The following is a 17,504-nucleotide window of genomic DNA, read 5'->3' as shown; positions in this document are numbered from 1 at the left end:
GACCTGTTAGAAACCCTTACAATACGCAAAACCCCGCGATGTTTTTCAGAAACCTATCCTACATTGCCACTGCATGTGTCCTGACTTCCCCATGATGACCACCCCGTGGTGCTTTTCTCCATCCTACATTGCCACTCACTGCCTATCCTGATTCAGGTCCTCTGATTCACACCATGCCGTGATGTTTTTCTCACCCCTACTAGTGAATGGACTGTTACTAACAATTACTATGCTCACCAACCCGAAACGTTTTTCAGAAAGCTATCCCTCATTGCCACTGCATGTTTCCTGACCTCCCCATGCTGACCACCCCATGGTGCTTTTCTACATCCTACATTGCCACTCACTGCCTATCCTAATTCAAGCCCTCTGATTCACACCACCCCTGATATTTTTTTGCGCTCCTATTTGTGAATTGCTAGTTAGAAACCCTTACCATTCGCACCACACCACGATGTTTTTCAGAAACCTATACTACATTGCCATTGCCTGTTTCCTGACCTCCCCATGCTCACCAACCCGTGTTGCTTTTCTCCATCATACATTGCCACTAACTGTCTAAATTGATTCAGGCCCTCCGATTCACACCACACCGTGATGTATTTCTCACTCCTACTAGTGAATGGACTGTTAGAAACCCTTACCATGCGCACCACCCAGCGATGTTTATCAGAAACCTATCCTATATTGCCATTGCATGCTTCCTGACCTCCCCATGCTTACCACACCGTGGTGCTTTTCTCCATTTTATGTTGCCACTCACTGCCTATCCTAATTCAGGCCCATCGATTGATGTTTTGCTCACTCTTACTAATGAATGGCCTGTTAGAAACCCGAACAATGCGCACCACCCAGCGATGTTTACCAGAAACCTATCGTACATTGACACTACATGTTTCCTGACCTCCCCATGCTGACCACACCGTGGTGGTTTTCTTCATTTTACATTGCCACTCACTGCCTATCCTAATTCAGGCCCTCCGATTCACATCACCCCGTGATGTTTTTCTCACTCCTACTAGTGAATGGCCTGTTAGAAAGCCTTATAATGGGCACCAGCCTGTGATGTTTTTCAGAAAACTATCCTACCTTGCCACTGCATGTTTCCTGACTTCTCCATGCCCCCACCCAGTGGTGCTTTTCTTCATCCTACATTGCCACTCATTGCCTATACTTATTCAGTACATCTGATTCACACCACCCAGTGATGTTTTTCTCACTCCTACTAGTTTAAGGCCTGTTAGAAACCCTTACAATGTGCACCACCCCGTGATGTTTTTCAGAAAACTATCCTACATTGCCACTGCATGTTTCCTGTCCTCCCCATGATGACTACCCGTGGTGCTTTTCTACATTTAACATTGCCACTCACTGCCTATCCTAAATCAGGCCCTCCGATTCACACCACCCTGTGATGTTTTCCTGACTCCTACTATAGAATGGTGTGTTAGAAACGCTTACAATGTGCACCACCCCGTGATGTTTTTCAGAAAACTATCCTACATTGCCACTGCATGTTTCCTGACCTCCCCATGCTGACCACCCCGTGGTGCTTTTCTCCATGCTACATTGCCACTCACTGCCTATCATAATTCAGGCCCTCCGATTCACACCACCCCGTGATGTTTTTCTCACTCCTACTACTGAATGGCCTGTTAGAGACCCTTACAATGCGCACAACCCCGCGATGTTTTTCAGAAACCTATCCTACATTGCCACTGCATGTGTCCTGACTACCCCATGATGACCACCCCGTGGTGCTTTTCTCCATCCTACATTGCCACTCACTGTCTAACTTGATTCAGGCCCTCCGATTCACTCCACACCGTGATGCTTTTCTCACTCCTACTAGTGAATGGCTTGTTAGAAACCCTTACAATGCGCACAACCCCACGATGTTTTTCAGAAACCTATCCTACATTGCCACTGCATGTGTCCTGACTTCCCCATGATGACCACCCCGTGGTGCTTTTCTCCATCCTACATTGCCACTCACTGCCTATCCTGATTCAGGTCCTCTGATTCACACCACGCCGTGATGTTTTTCTCACCCCTACTAGTGAATGGCCTGTTAGAAACAATTACAATGCTCACCAACCCGAAACGTTTTTCAGAAAGCTATCCCTCATTGCCACTGCATGTTTCCTGACCTCCCCATGCTGAACACCCCATGGTGCTTTTCTACATCCTATGTTGCCACTCACTGTCTAACTTGATTCAGGCCTTCCGATTCACAGCACCCCGTGATGTTTTTCGCACGCCTACTAGTGAATGGCCTGTTAGAAACCTTTACAATGCACACCACCCATCGATGTTTTTCAGAAACCTATCCTACATTGCCATTGCATGTTTGTTTACCTCCCCATGCTGACCACCCTGTGGTGCTTTTCTCCATCCTACATTTACACTCACTGTCTAACTTGATTCAGGCCCTCCGATTCACACCACACCATGATGTATTTCTCACTCCTACTAGTGAATGGCCTGTTAGATACCCTTCCAATGCGCCAAACCCCGCGATGTTTTTCAGCAACCGATCCTGTATTGCCTCTGCATGTTTCCTGACCTCCACATCCTGACCACCCCGTCCTGCTTTTCTCCATCCTACATTGCCTCCCATGGCCTATCCTGATTCAGGCACTGCGATTCACACCACCCGGTGATGTTTTACTCACTCCTACTAGTGAAAGGCCTTTTAGAAACCCTTAAAATGAGCACCACCCCGCAATGATTTTCAGAAACCTATCCTAATTTGCGACTGCATGTTTCCTGACCTCCCCATGCTGAACACACCGTGGTGCTTTTCTACATTTTATGTTGCCACTCACTGCCTATCCTAATTCAGGCCCTCCGATTCACACCACCCCGTAATATTTTTCTCAATCCTACCAGTGAATGGCCAGTTAGAAACCCTTACAGTGCGCACCACCCCGCTATGTTTTTGAGAAACCTATCCTACATTGCCACTGCATGTTTACTGACCTCCCCATGCTGACCACACCGTGGTGCTTTACTGCATTTCACGTTTCCACTCACTGCCTATCCTAATTCCGGCACTCCGATTCCCCCCACCCCGTGATGTGTTTCTCATTCCTACTAGTGAATGGCCTATTAGAAAGCCTTACAATGTGCACCACCCGTCGATGTTTTTCAGAGACCTATTCTACACTGCAAATGCATGTTTCCTGACTCCCCATGCTGACCTCCCCGTGGTGCTTTTCTCCATCCTACATAGCCAATCACTTCCTAGATTAATTCAGGCCATATGATTTACACCACCCCGTGATGTTTTTTTCACTCCTACTTGTGAATGGCCTGTTAGAAACCCTTACAATGCGCCCCACCCCGCGATGTTTTTCAGAAACCTATCTTACATTGCCACTGCGTGTTTCCTGACCTCCCCATCCTGACCACCCTGTGGTGCTTTTCTCCATCCTACTTTGCCACTCACTTCCTATCCTGATTCAGGCCCTCCGATTCACACCCACACGTGATGTTTTTCTCACTTCTACTAGTGAATGTCCTGTTAGAAACCCTTACAATGCTCACCACCCCACGATGTTTTTCAGAAACCTATCCTACATTGCCACTGCATGTTTCCTGACCTCCCCATGCTGACCACCCCGTGGTGCTTTTCTCCATCCTACTTTGCCACTCACTGCATATCCTGATGTAGGCCCTCGGATTCACACCACCCCATTATACTTTTCTCACTCCTACTTGGGAATGGCCTGTTAGAAACCCTTACAATTCGCACCACCCCGCGATGTTTTTCATAATCCTATCCTATATTGCCACTGCATGTTTCCTGACCTCCCCATGCTGACCACACCCTGGTGCTTTTCTCCATTTTACATTACCACTCACTACCTATCCTGATTCAGACCCTCATGTTCACACCACGCCGTCATTTTTTTCTAACTCCTGCTAGTCAATGGCCTGTTAGAAACCCTTACAATGCGCACCACCCCGCAATGTTTTTCAGAAACCTATCCTACATTGCCACTGCATGTTTTCTGACCTCCCCATGCTGACCACGCCGTGGTGCTTTTCTCCATCCTACATTGCCACTCACTGCCTATCTTACTTCAGTGCCTTCCGATTTACACCACTCCGTGATGTTTTTCTCACTCCTACTATTGAAGGGCCTTTAAGAAACCCTTACAATGCACACCATCCCACGATGTTTTTTAGAAACCTATCCTACTTTGCCACTGCAGGTTTCCTGCCCTCCCCATGCTGACCACCCCTGGTGCTTTTCATCATCCTGCATTGCGAATTACTGCCTATCCTGATTCAGCCCCATGGATTCACACCACACCGGGATGTTTTTCTCGCTCCTACTACTCAATGGCCTGTTAGAAGCCCTTACAATGCGCACCACCTAGTGATGTTTTTCAGAAACCTATCCTACATTGCCACTGCATGTTTGCTGACCTAGCCATGCTGACCACACCATGGTGCTTTTCTCCATCCTACATTGCCCCTCACGAATATACTGATTCAGGCCCTCTGATTCACACCACCCCGTGATGTTTTTCTCACTTCTACTAGTGAATGGCCTGTTAGAAACCCTTCAATGCGCACCACACTGGGATGTTTTTGAGAAACCTATCCTACATTGCCACTGCATGTTTCCTGACCTCCCGATCCTGACCACCCCATGGTGCTTTTCTCCATCCTACATTGCTACTCACTGCCTATCATAATTCCGGCCCTCCGATTCACACCACCCTGTGATGTTTTTCTCACTCCTACTAGTGAATGGCCTGTTAGAAACCCTTACAATGCGCACAAACCCGCGATGTTTTTAAGAAACCTATCCTACATTGCCACTGCATGTGTCCTGACTTCCCCATGATGACCACCCCGTGGTGCTTTTCTCCATCCTACATTGCCACTCACTGCCTATCCTGATTCAGGTCCTCTGATTCACACCACGCCATGATGTTTTTCTCACTCCTACTAGTGAATGGCCTGTTAGAAACAATTACAATGCGCACCAACCCGAAACGTTTTTCAGAAAGCTATCCCTCATTGCCAATGCATGTTTCCTGACCTCCCCATGCTGACCACCCCATGGTGCTTTTCTACATCCTATGTTGCCACTCACTGTCTAACTTGATTGAGGCCCTCGGATTCACAGCACCCCGTGATGTTTTTCACACTCCTACTAGTGAATGGCCTGTTAGAAACTTTTACAATGCGCACCATCCGTCGATGTTTTTCAGAAACCTATCCTACATTGCCATTGCATGTTTGCTGACCTCCCCATGCTGACCAGCCCGTGGTTCTTTTCTCCATCCTACATTTCCACTCATTGTCTAACTTGATTCAGGCCCTCCGATTCACACCACACCGTGATGTATTTCTCACTCCTACTAGTTAATGGCCTGTTAGATACCCTTACAATGCGCCAAACCCCGCGATGTTTTTCAGCAACCGATCCTGCATTGCCACTGCATGTTTCCTGACCTCCACATCATGACCACCCCGTCCTGCTTTTCTCCATCCTACATTGCCTGCCATGGCCTATCCTTATTCAGGCCCTGCGATTCAGAACACCCGGTGATGTTTTTCTCACTCCTACTAGTGAAAGTCATTTTAGAAACCCTTAAAATGAGCACCACCCCGCAATGATTTTCAGAAACCTATCCTAATTTGCCACTGCATGTTTCCTGACCTCCCGATGCTGACCACACCGTGGTGCTTTTCTGCATTTTACGTTGCCACTCACTGCCTATCCTAATTCAGGCCCTCCGATTCCCCCCACACCGTGATGTTTTTCTCATTCCTACTAGTGAGTGGACTGTTAGAAAGCCTTACAATGCGCACCACCCGTCAATGTTTTTCAGAGACCTATCCTACATTGCCAATACATATTTCCTGACCTCCCCATGCTGACCACCCCTGGTGCTTTTCTCCATCCTACATTGCCACTTACTGCCTATGCTGATTCAGCCCCTCCGATTCACACCACACTGTGATGTTTTTCTCGCTCCGACTTGTGAATGGCCTTTTAGAAACCCTTACAAAGTGCACCACCCCGCGATGTTTTTCAGAAACCTATCCTACATTGCCAATGCATGCTTCCTGACTTCCCCATTCTGACCACCCCTCGTGCTTTTCCCCAACCTACATTGCCACTTACTGCCTATGCTGATTCAGCCCCTCCGAATGACACCACACCGTGATGTTTTTCCCGCTCGTACTAGTGAAGGCCTGTTAGAACCCCTTACAATGCGCACCACCCCGTGATGTTTTTCAGAAACCTATCCTACATTGTCAATGCATGTTTCCTGACCTCCCCATGCTGACCAACCCGTGGTGCTTTTCTCCATCCTACATTGCCACTCACTGCCTATCCTAATTCAGGCCCTCCGATTCCCCCCACACCGTGATGTTTTTCTCATTCCTACTAGTGAGTGGACTGTTAGAAAGCCTTACAATGCGCACCACCCGCCGATGTTTTTCAGAGACCTATCCTACATTGCCAATACATATTTCCTGACCTCCCCATGCTGACCACCCCTGGTGCTTTTCTCCATCCTACATTGCCACTTACTGCCTATGCTGATTCAGCCCCTCCGATTCACACCACACTGTGATGTTTTTCTCGCTCCGACTTGTGAATGGCCTTTTAGAAACCCTTACAAAGTGCACCACCCCGCGATGTTTTTCAGAAACCTATCCTACATTGCCAATGCATGCTTCCTGACTTCCCCATTCTGACCACCCCTCGTGCTTTTCCCCAACCTACATTGCCACTTACTGCCTATGCTGATTCAGCCCCTCCGAATGACACCACACCGTGATGTTTTTCCCGCTCGTACTAGTGAAGGCCTGTTAGAACCCCTTACAATGCGCACCACCCCGTGATGTTTTTCAGAAACCTATCCTACATTGTCAATGCATGTTTCCTGACCTCCCCATGCTGACCAACCCGTGGTGCTTTTCTCCATCCTACATTGCCACTCACTGCCTATCCTAATTCAGGCCCTCCAATTCACAGCGCCCCGTGATGTTTTTCCCACTCCTACTTGTGAATGGCCTGTTAGAAACCCTTAAAATGTGCACCACCCTGATATGTTTTTCAGAAACCTATCCTACATTGCCACTGCATATTTCCTGACCTCCCCATGCTGACCACCCCTGGTGCTTTTCTCCATCCTACATTGTCACTTACTGCCTATGCTGATTCAGCCCCTCCGATTCACACCACACTGTGATGTTTTTCTCGCTCCGACTAGTGAATAGCCTTTTAGAAACCCTTACAATGTGCACCACCCCGCGATGTTTTTCAGAAACCTATCCTACATTGCCAATGCATGTTTCCTGACCTCCCCATGCTGACGAACCCGTGGTGCTTTTCTCCATTCTCCATTGCCACTAACTGCCTATCCTAATTCAGACCCTCCGATTCACACCACCCCGTGATGTTTTCTCACTCCTACTAGTGAATGGCCTGTTAGATACCCTTACAATGTGCAACACCCTGGGATGTTTTTCAGAAACCTATCCTACATTGCCACTGCATGTTTCCTGACCTCCCCATGCTGACCAACCCATGGTTATTTTCTCCATTTTACTTTACCACTCACTGCCTATCCTAATTCAGGCCCTCATATTCACACAACGCTGTGATTTTTTCCCACTCCTAGTAGTGAATGGCCTGTTGGAAACCCTTACAATGCGCACCACCCCCTGATGTTTTTCAGAAACCTATCCTACATTGCCACTTCATGTTTCCTGACCTCCCCATGCTGACCACCCCATGGTGCTTTTCTCCATCCTTCCTTGCCCCTCACTGCCTATTCTTATTCAGACCCTCGGATTCACACCACACCGTTATGTTTTTCTCACTCCTACTAGTGAATGGCCTGTTAGAAAATCTTACAATTGTCACCAGGCCGCGAGGTTTTTCAGAAACCAATCCTACATTGCCACTGCATGTTTTCTGACATCCCCATCCAGACCACACTGTGGTGCTTTTCTCCATCATACATTGCCACTGACTGCCTATCCTGATCCAGAGCCTCCGATTCACACGGCCCCGTAATGTTTTTCTCACTCCGACTAGTAAATGGCCTGTTAGAAACCTTACAATGTGCACCACCCTGCTACGTTTATCAGAAACCTATCCTACATTGCCACTGCATGTTTCCTGATCTCCCCCTGCTGACCAGCCCGTGGTACTTTTCTCAATTTTACATTGCCACTCACTGCCTATCCTAATTCAGGCCCTCTGATTCACACAATCCCGTGATGTTTTTCTCACTGTTGTAGTGAATGGCCTGTTAGAAACCCTTTTCAATTCTCACCAGGCTGCGATGTTTTTCAGAAACCTATCCTATATTGCCACTGCATGTTTCATGACCTCCCCATGCTGACCACCCTGTGGTGCTTTTCTCCATCCTACATTGCCACTCACAGCCTATTCTAAATCAGGCAGTCCGATTCACACCACCCCGTGATGTTTTTTTCACTCCTACTTATGAATGGCTTGTTAAAAAGCCTTACAATGCGCACCACCCCCCGATGTTTTTCAGAAACCTATCCTACATTGCTATTGCATGTTTCCGAACCTCCGCATGTTGACCACCTCATGGTGCTTTTCTCCATTCTTCATTGCCCTCAAGGCCTATCCTAATTCAGGTCCTCCGATTCACACCACTCTGTGATGGTTTTCTCACTCCTACTAGTGAATGGCCTGCTACAAACCCTAACAATGCGAACGACCCCTCGATGATTTTCATAAACTTATCCTACATTGCCATTGCATGTTTCCTGACCTCCCCATATTCACCATCCTGTGGTGCTTTTCTCCATCCTACATTGCCACTCACTGTCTATCTTGATTCAGGCCCTCCGAATAACACCACACCCTGATGTATTTCTCACTCCTACTAGTGAATGGCCTGTTAGAATCCCGTACAAGTGCAGTACCCCGCGATGTTTTTCAGAAACCTATCCTACATTGCCACTGCATGTTTCCTGACCTCCCCATGCTGACCACCCCGTGGTGCTATTCTCCATCCTACATTGCCACTCACTGCCTATCCTGATTGAGGGCCTCTGATTCACACTACCCCGTGATGTTTTTCTCACTCCTACTAGTGAATGGCCTGTTAGAAACCCTGACAATGCGCACCACGCCGCGATGTTTTTCAGAAACCTATCCTACATTGCCACTGAATGTTTCGTGACATCCCCTTGCTGACTACCCTGTGGTGCTTTTCTGCATCCTACATTGCCACTCACTCCCTATCCTGATTCAGTCCCTCCGATTCACACCACCCCGTGATGTTTTTTTCACTTCTACTAGTGAATGGCCTGTTAGATACCCTTACAATGCGAACCACTCTGCGATGTTTTTCAGAAACCTATCCTACATCGCCACTGCAAGTTTCCTGACCTGCCCCCTGACCAACCGTGGTGCTTTTCTCCATCCTACATTGCCACTCACTGCCTATCATATTTCAGGCCCTCAGATACACACCACCCCGTGATGTTTTTCTCACTCCTACTAGTGAATGGCCTGTTAGAAACCTTTACAATGCGCACCACCCTGCGATGTTTATCTGAAACCTATCCTACATTGCCACTGCATGATTCCTGACCTCCCTGTGCTGACCACCCCGTGGTGGTTTTCTCAATTTTACATTGCCACTCAATGCCTATCCTGATTCAGGCCCTCCGATTCACACCACCCCGTGATGTTTTTCTCACTCCTACAAGTGAATGGCCTGCTAGAAAAGATTTCAATGCGCACCACCACACGATTTTTTTCAAAAACCTATCTTACATACGCCACTGCATGTTTCTTGACCTCCCATCCTGACCACCCCTGGTACTTTTCTCCATTGTACATTGCCACTCACTGCCTATACTAATTCAGGCCCACCGAATCACACCAGCTCGTGATGTTTTTCTCACTCCTACTAGTGAATGGCCAGTTAGAAACACTTACTATGCGCACCACTCTGCGATGTTTTTCAGAAACCTATACTAAATTGCCACTGCATGTTTCCTGACCTCCCCATCCTGACCAACTCGTGGTGCTTTTCTCCATGCTACATTGCCACTCACTGCCCATTCTAATTCAGGCCTTCTTATTCGCACCAGCCCATGATGTTTTTCTCACTGCTACTAGTGAATGGCCTGTTAGAAACCCTTGCAATGCGCACCACCTGTGTTGTTTTTCAAAAACCTATCCTTCATTGCCACTGCATGTTTCCTGACCTCCCCATGCTGACCACACCGTGGTGCTTTTCTCCATCCTACATTGCCACTCACTGCCTATCCTAATTCAGGCCCTCCGATTCACAACAGCCCGTGATGTTTTTCTCACTGCTCCTAGTGAATGGCCTGTTAGAAACCCTTACAATGCGTACCACCGATGGATGTTTATCAGAAACCTATTCTACATTGCCACTGCATGTTTCCTTGCCTCCCCATGCTGACAAACCTGTGGTGCTTTTCTCCATCCTACATTGCCACTCGCAGCCTATCCTAAATCAGGCAGTCCGATTCACACCACCCGTGATTTTTTTTTCCCTCCTACTTCTGAATGGCTTGTTAAAAATCCTTACAATGCACACCACTCCCCGATGTTTTTCAGAAACCTATCCTACATTGCCACTGCATGTTTCCTGACCTCCCAATGTTGACCAACCCGCGGTGCTTTTCTCCATTCTTCATTGCACTCACTGCCTATCCTAATTCAGGCCCTCCGATTCACACCACTCTGTGATGGTTTTCTCACTCCTAATAGTGAATGGCCTGCTCCAAACCCTTACAAAGCAAACGACCCCGCGATGATTTTCAGAAACCTATCCTATATTGCCACTGCATATTTCCTGACCTCAACATGCTGACCAACCAATGGTGCTTTTCTCCATTTTACATTACCACTCACTACCTATCCTGATTCAGACTCTCATATTCACACCACGCTGTCATTTGTTTCTAACTCCTGCTAGTGAATGGCCTGTTAGAAACCCTTACAATGCGCACCACCCCGCAATGTTTTTCAGAAACCTATCCTACATTGCCACTGCATGTTTTCTGACGTCCCCATGCTGACCACGCCGTGGTGCCTTTCTCCACCCTACATTGCCACTCACTGCCTATCTTACTTCAGTGCCTTCCGATTTACACCACTCCGTGATGTTTTTCTCACTCCTACTATTGAAGGGCCTTTAAGAAACACTTACAATGCACACCACCCCACGATGTTTTTCAGAAACCTATCCTACTTTGCCACTGCAGGTTTCCTGCCCTCCCCATGCTGACCACCCCTGGTGCTTTTCATCATCCTGCATTGCGACTTACTGCCTATCCTGATTCAGCCCCATCAATTCACACCACACCGGGATGTTTTTCTCGCTCCTACTACTCAATGGCCTGTTAGAAGCCCTTACAATGCGCACCACCTAGTGATGTTTTTCAGAAACCTATCCTACATTGTCACTGCATGTTTGCTGACCTCGCCATGCTGACCACACCGTGGTGCTTTTCTCCATCCTACATTGCCCCTCACGGCCTATACTGATTCAGGCACTCTGATTGACACCACCCCGTGATGTTTTTCTCACTTCTACTAGTGAATGGCCTGTTAGAAACCCTTCAATGCGCACCACACTGGGATGTTTTTCAGAAACCTATCCTACATTGCCACTGCATGTTTCCTGACCTCCCGATCCTGACCACCCCATGGTGCTTTTCTCCATCCTACATTGCTACTCACTGCCTATCATAATTCCGGCCCTCCGATTCACACCACCCTGTGATGTTTTTCTCACTCCTACTAGTGAATGGCCTGTTAGAAACCCTTACAATTCTCACCACCGCGATGCTTTTCAGAAACCTATCCTACATTGCCACTGCATGTTTCCTGCCCTCCCCATGCTGACCACCCCGTGGTGCTTTTCTCCATCCTACGTTGCCACTCACTGCCTTTCCTGACTCAGGCCCTCCGATTCACACCACCGCGTGATGCTTTTCTCACTCCAACTCGTGAATGGCCTGTTAGAAACCCTTACAATACGCACCGCCTGGCAATGTTTTTCAGAAACCCATCCTACACTGCCAATGCATGTTTCCTGACCTCCCCATGCTGACCACCCTGTGGTGCTTTTCTCCATCCTTCATTGCCACTCAAAGCCTATCCCTATTCAGGCCCTCTGATTCACACCGCCCGTGATGCTGTTCTCACTCCTACTAGTGAATGGCCTGTTAGAAACCCTTACAATGTGCAACACCCTGGGATGTTTTTCAGAAACCTATCCTACATTGCCACTGCATGTTTCCTGACCTCCCCATGCTGACCAACCCATGGTTATTTTCTCCATTTTACTTTACCACTCACTGTCTATCCTAATTCAGGCCCTCATATTCACACAACGCTGTGATTTTTTCCCACTCCTAGTAGTGAATGGCCTGTTGGAAACCCTTACAATGCGCACCACCCCCTGATGTTTTTCAGAAACCTATCCTACATTGCCACTTCATGTTTCCTGACCTCCCCATGCTGACCACCCCATGGTGCTTTTCTCCATCCTTCCTTGCCCCTCACTGCCTATCCTTATTCAGACCCTCGGATTCACACCACACCGTTATGTTTTTCTCACTCCTACTAGTGAATGGCCTGTTAGAAAACCTTACAATTGTCACCAGGCCGCGAGGTTTTTTAGAAACCAATCCTACATTGCCACTGCATGTTTTCTGACATCCCCATCCAGACCACACTGTGGTGCTTTTCTCCATCATACATTGCCACTGACTGCCTATCCTGATCCAGAGCCTCCGATTCACACGGCCCCGTAATGTTTTTCTCACTCCGACTAGTAAATGGCCTGTTAGAAACCTTACAATGCGCACCACCCTGCTACGTTTATCAGAAACTTATCCTACATTGCCACTGCATGTTTCCTGATCTCCCCCTGCTGACCAGCCCGTGGTACTTTTCTCAATTTTACATTGCCACTCACTGCCTATCCTAATTCAGGCCCTCTGATTCACACAATCCCGTGATGTTTTTCTCACTGTTGTAGTGAATGGCCTGTTAGAAACCCTTTTCAATTCTCACCAGGCTGCGATGTTTTTCAGAAACCTATCCTATATTGCCACTGCATGTTTCATGACCTTCCCATGCTGACCACCCTGTGGTGCTTTTCTCCATCCTACATTGCCACTCACAGCCTATTCTAAATCAGGCAGTCCGATTCACACCACCCCGTGATGTTTTTTTCACTCCTACTTATGAATGGCTTGTTAAAAAGCCTTACAATGCGCACCACCCCCCGATGTTTTTCAGAAACCTATCCTACATTGCTATTGCATGTTTCCGAACCTCCGCATGTTGACCACCTCATGGTGCTTTTCTCCATTCTTCATTGCCCTCAAGGCCTATCCTAATTCAGGCCCTCCAATTCACACCACTCTGTGATGGTTTTCTCACTCCTACTAGTGAATGGCCTGCTTAAAACCCTGACAATGCGAACGACCCCGCGATGATTTTCATAAACTTATCCTACATTGCCATTGCATGTTTCCTGACCTCCCCATATTCACCATCCTGTGGTGCTTTTCTCCATCCTACATTGCCACTCACTGTCTATCTTGATTCAGGCCCTCCGAATAACACCACACCCTGATGTATTTCTCACTCCTACTCGTGAATGGCCTGTTAGAATCCCATACAAGTGCAGTACCCCGCGATGTTTTTCAGAAACCTATCCTACATTGCCACTGCATGTTTCCTGACCTCCCCATGCTGACCACCCCGTGGTGCTATTCTCCATCCTACATTGCCACTCACTGCCTATCCTGATTGAGGGCCTCTGATTCACACTACCCCGTGATGTTTTTCTCACTCCTACTAGTGAATGGCCTGTTAGAAACCCTGACAATGCGCACCACCCCGCGATGTTTTTCAGAAACCTATCCTACATTGCCACTGAATGTTTCGTGACATCCCCTTGCTGACTACCCTGTGGTGCTTTTCTGCATCCTACATTGCCACTCACTCCCTATCCTGATTCAGTCCCTCCGATTCACACCACCCCGTGATGTTTTTTTCACTTCTACTAGTGAATGGCCTGTTAGATACCCTTACAATGCGAACCACTCTGCGATGTTTTTCAGAAACCTATCCTACATCGCCACTGCAAGTTTCCTGACCTGCCCCCTGACCAACCGTGGTGCTTTTCTCCATCCTACATTGCCACTCACTGCCTATCATATTTCAGGCCCTCAGATACACACCACCCCGTGATGTTTTTCTCACTCCTACTAGTGAATGGCCTGTTAGAAACCTTTACAATGCGCACCACCCTGCGATGTTTATCTGAAACCTATCCTACATTGCCACTGCATGATTCCTGACCTCCCTGTGCTGACCACCCCGTGGTGGTTTTCTCAATTTTACATTGCCACTCAATGCCTATCCTGATTCAGGCCCTCCGATTCACACCACCCCGTGATGTTTTTCTCACTCCTACAAGTGAATGGCCTGCTAGAAAAGATTTCAATGCGCACCACCACACGATTTTTTTCAAAAACCTATCTTACATACGCCACTGCATGTTTCTTGACCTCCCATCCTGACCACCCCTGGTACTTTTCTCCATTTTACATTGCCACTCACTGCCTATACTAATTCAGGCCCACCGAATCACACCAGCTCGTGATGTTTTTCTCACTCCTACTAGTGAATGGCCAGTTAGAAACACTTACTATGCGCACCACTCTGCGATGTTTTTCAGAAACCTATACTAAATTGCCACTGCATGTTTCCTGACCTCCCCATCCTGACCAACTCGTTGTGCTTTTCTCCATGCTACATTGCCACTCACTGCCTATTCTAATTCAGGCCTTCTTATTCGCACCAGCCCATGATGTTTTTCTCACTGCTACTAGTGAATGGCCTGTTAGAAACCCTTGCAATGCGCACCACCTGTGTTGTTTTTCAAAAACCTATCCTTCATTGCCACTGCATGTTTCCTGACCTCCCCATGCTGACCACACCGTGGTGCTTTTCTCCATCCTACATTGCCACTCACTGCCTATCCTAATTCAGGCCCTCCGATTCACAACAGCCCGTGATGTTTTTCTCACTGCTCCTAGTGAATGGCCTGTTAGAAACCCTTACAATGCGTACCACCGATGGATGTTTATCAGAAACCTATTCTACATTGCCACTGCATGTTTCCTTGCCTCCCCATGCTGACAAACCTGTGGTGCTTTTCTCCATCCTACATTGCCACTCGCAGCCTATCCTAAATCAGGCAGTCTGATTCACACCACCCGTGATTTTTTTTTCCCTCCTACTTCTGAATGGCTTGTTAAAAATCTTTACAATGCACACCACTCCCCGATGTTTTTCAGAAACCTATCCTACATTGCTACTGCATGTTTCCTGACCTCCCAATGTTGACCAACCCGCGGTGCTTTTCTCCATTCTTCATTGCACTCACTGCCTATCCTAATTCAGGCCCTCCGATTCACACCACTCTGTGATGGTTTTCTCACTCCTAATAGTGAATGGCCTGCTCCAAACCCTTACAAAGCAAACGACCCCGCGATGATTTTCAGAAACCTATCCTATATTGCCACTGCATATTTCCTGACCTCAACATGCTGACCAACCAATGGTGCTTTTCTCCATTTTACATTACCACTCACTACCTATCCTGATTCAGACTCTCATATTCACACCACGCCGTCATTTGTTTCTAACTCCTGCTAGTGAATGGCCTGTTAGAAACCCTTACAATGCGCACCACCCCGCAATGTTTTTCAGAAACCTATCCTACATTGCCACTGCATGTTTTCTGACGTCCCCATGCTGACCACGCCGTGGTGCCTTTCTCCACCCTACATTGCCACTCACTGCCTATCTTACTTCAGTGCCTTCCGATTTACACCACTCCGTGATGTTTTTCTCACTCCTACTATTGAAGGGCCTTTAAGAAACCCTTACAATGCACACCACCCCACGATGTTTTTCAGAAACCTATCCTACTTTGCCACTGCAGGTTTCCTGCCCTCCCCATGCTGACCACCCCTGGTGCTTTTCATCATCCTGCATTGCGACTTACTGCCTATCCTGATTCAGCTCCATCGATTCACACCACACCGGGATGTATTTCTCGCTCCTACTACTCAATGGCCTGTTAGAAGCCCTTACAATGCGCACCACCTAGTGATGTTTTTCAGAAACCTATCCTACATTGTCACTGCATGTTTGCTGACCTCGCCATGCTGACCACACCGTGGTGCTTTTCTCCATCCTACATTGCCCCTCACGGCCTATACTGATTCAGGCACTCTGATTGACACCACCCCGTGATGTTTTTCTCACTTCTACTAGTGAATGGCCTGTTAGAAACCCTTCAATGCGCACCACACTGGGATGTTTTTCAGAAACCTATCCTACATTGCCACTGCATGTTTCCTGACCTCCCGATCCTGACCACCCCATGGTGCTTTTCTCCATCCTACATTGCTACTCACTGCCTATCATAATTCCGGCCCTCCGATTCACACCACCCTGTGATGTTTTTCTCACTCCTACTAGTGAATGGCCTGTTAGAAACCCTTAAATCTCACCACCGCGATGCTTTTCAGAAACCTATCCTACATTGCCACTGCATGTTTCCTGCCCTCCCCATGCTGACCACCCCGTGGTGCTTTTCTCCATCCTACGTTGCCACTCACTGCCTTTTCTGACTCAGGCCCTCCGATTCACACCACCGCGTGATGCTTTTCTCACTCCAACTCGTGAATGGCCTGTTAGAAACCCTTACAATACGCACCGCCCGGCAATGTTTTTCAGAAACCCATCCTACACTGCCAATGCATGTTTCCTGACCTCCCCATGCTGACCACCCTGTGGTGCTTTTCTCCATCCTTCATTGCCACTCAAAGCCTATCCCTATTCAGGCCCTCTGATTCACACCGCCCGTGATGCTGTTCTCACTCCTACTAGTGAATGGCCTGTTAGAAACCTTTACAATGCGCACCACCCAGCGATGTTTATCAGAAAACTATACTACATAGCCAATGCATGGTTCCTTGCCTCCCCATGCTGACTAACCCGTGGTGCTTTTCTCCATTCTACATTGCCACTCACTGCCTATCCTAATTCCGGCCATCCGATTCACACCACCCCGTGATGTTTTTCTCACTCGTACTAGTGAATGGCCTGCTACAAATCCTTGCAATGCGCACAACCCCGTGTTGTTTTTCAGAAACCTATCCTACATTGCCATTGCATGTTTCCTGATTTCCTCATGCTCACCAACCCGTGGTGCTTTTCTCCATCCTACATTGCCACTCACTGTCTAACTTCATTCAGGCCCTCCGATTCACACCACACCATGATGTATTTCTCACTCCTAACAGTGAATGGCCTGTTAGAAACCCTTACAATGCGAAATACCCTGCGATGTTTTTCATAAACCTATCCTACAATGCCACTGCATGTTTCCTGACCTCCC

This window comes from Cavia porcellus, unplaced genomic scaffold, assembly GCF_034190915.1.
Source record: "Cavia porcellus strain 051 isolate PalLab524CR breed Dunkin Hartley unplaced genomic scaffold, mCavPor4.1 scaffold_1, whole genome shotgun sequence".
In the NCBI taxonomy this organism is placed as follows: domain Eukaryota; kingdom Metazoa; phylum Chordata; class Mammalia; order Rodentia; family Caviidae; genus Cavia; species Cavia porcellus.
The sequence above is the reverse complement of the archived record's forward strand: the minus strand, read 5'-3'. Positions refer to the sequence as shown.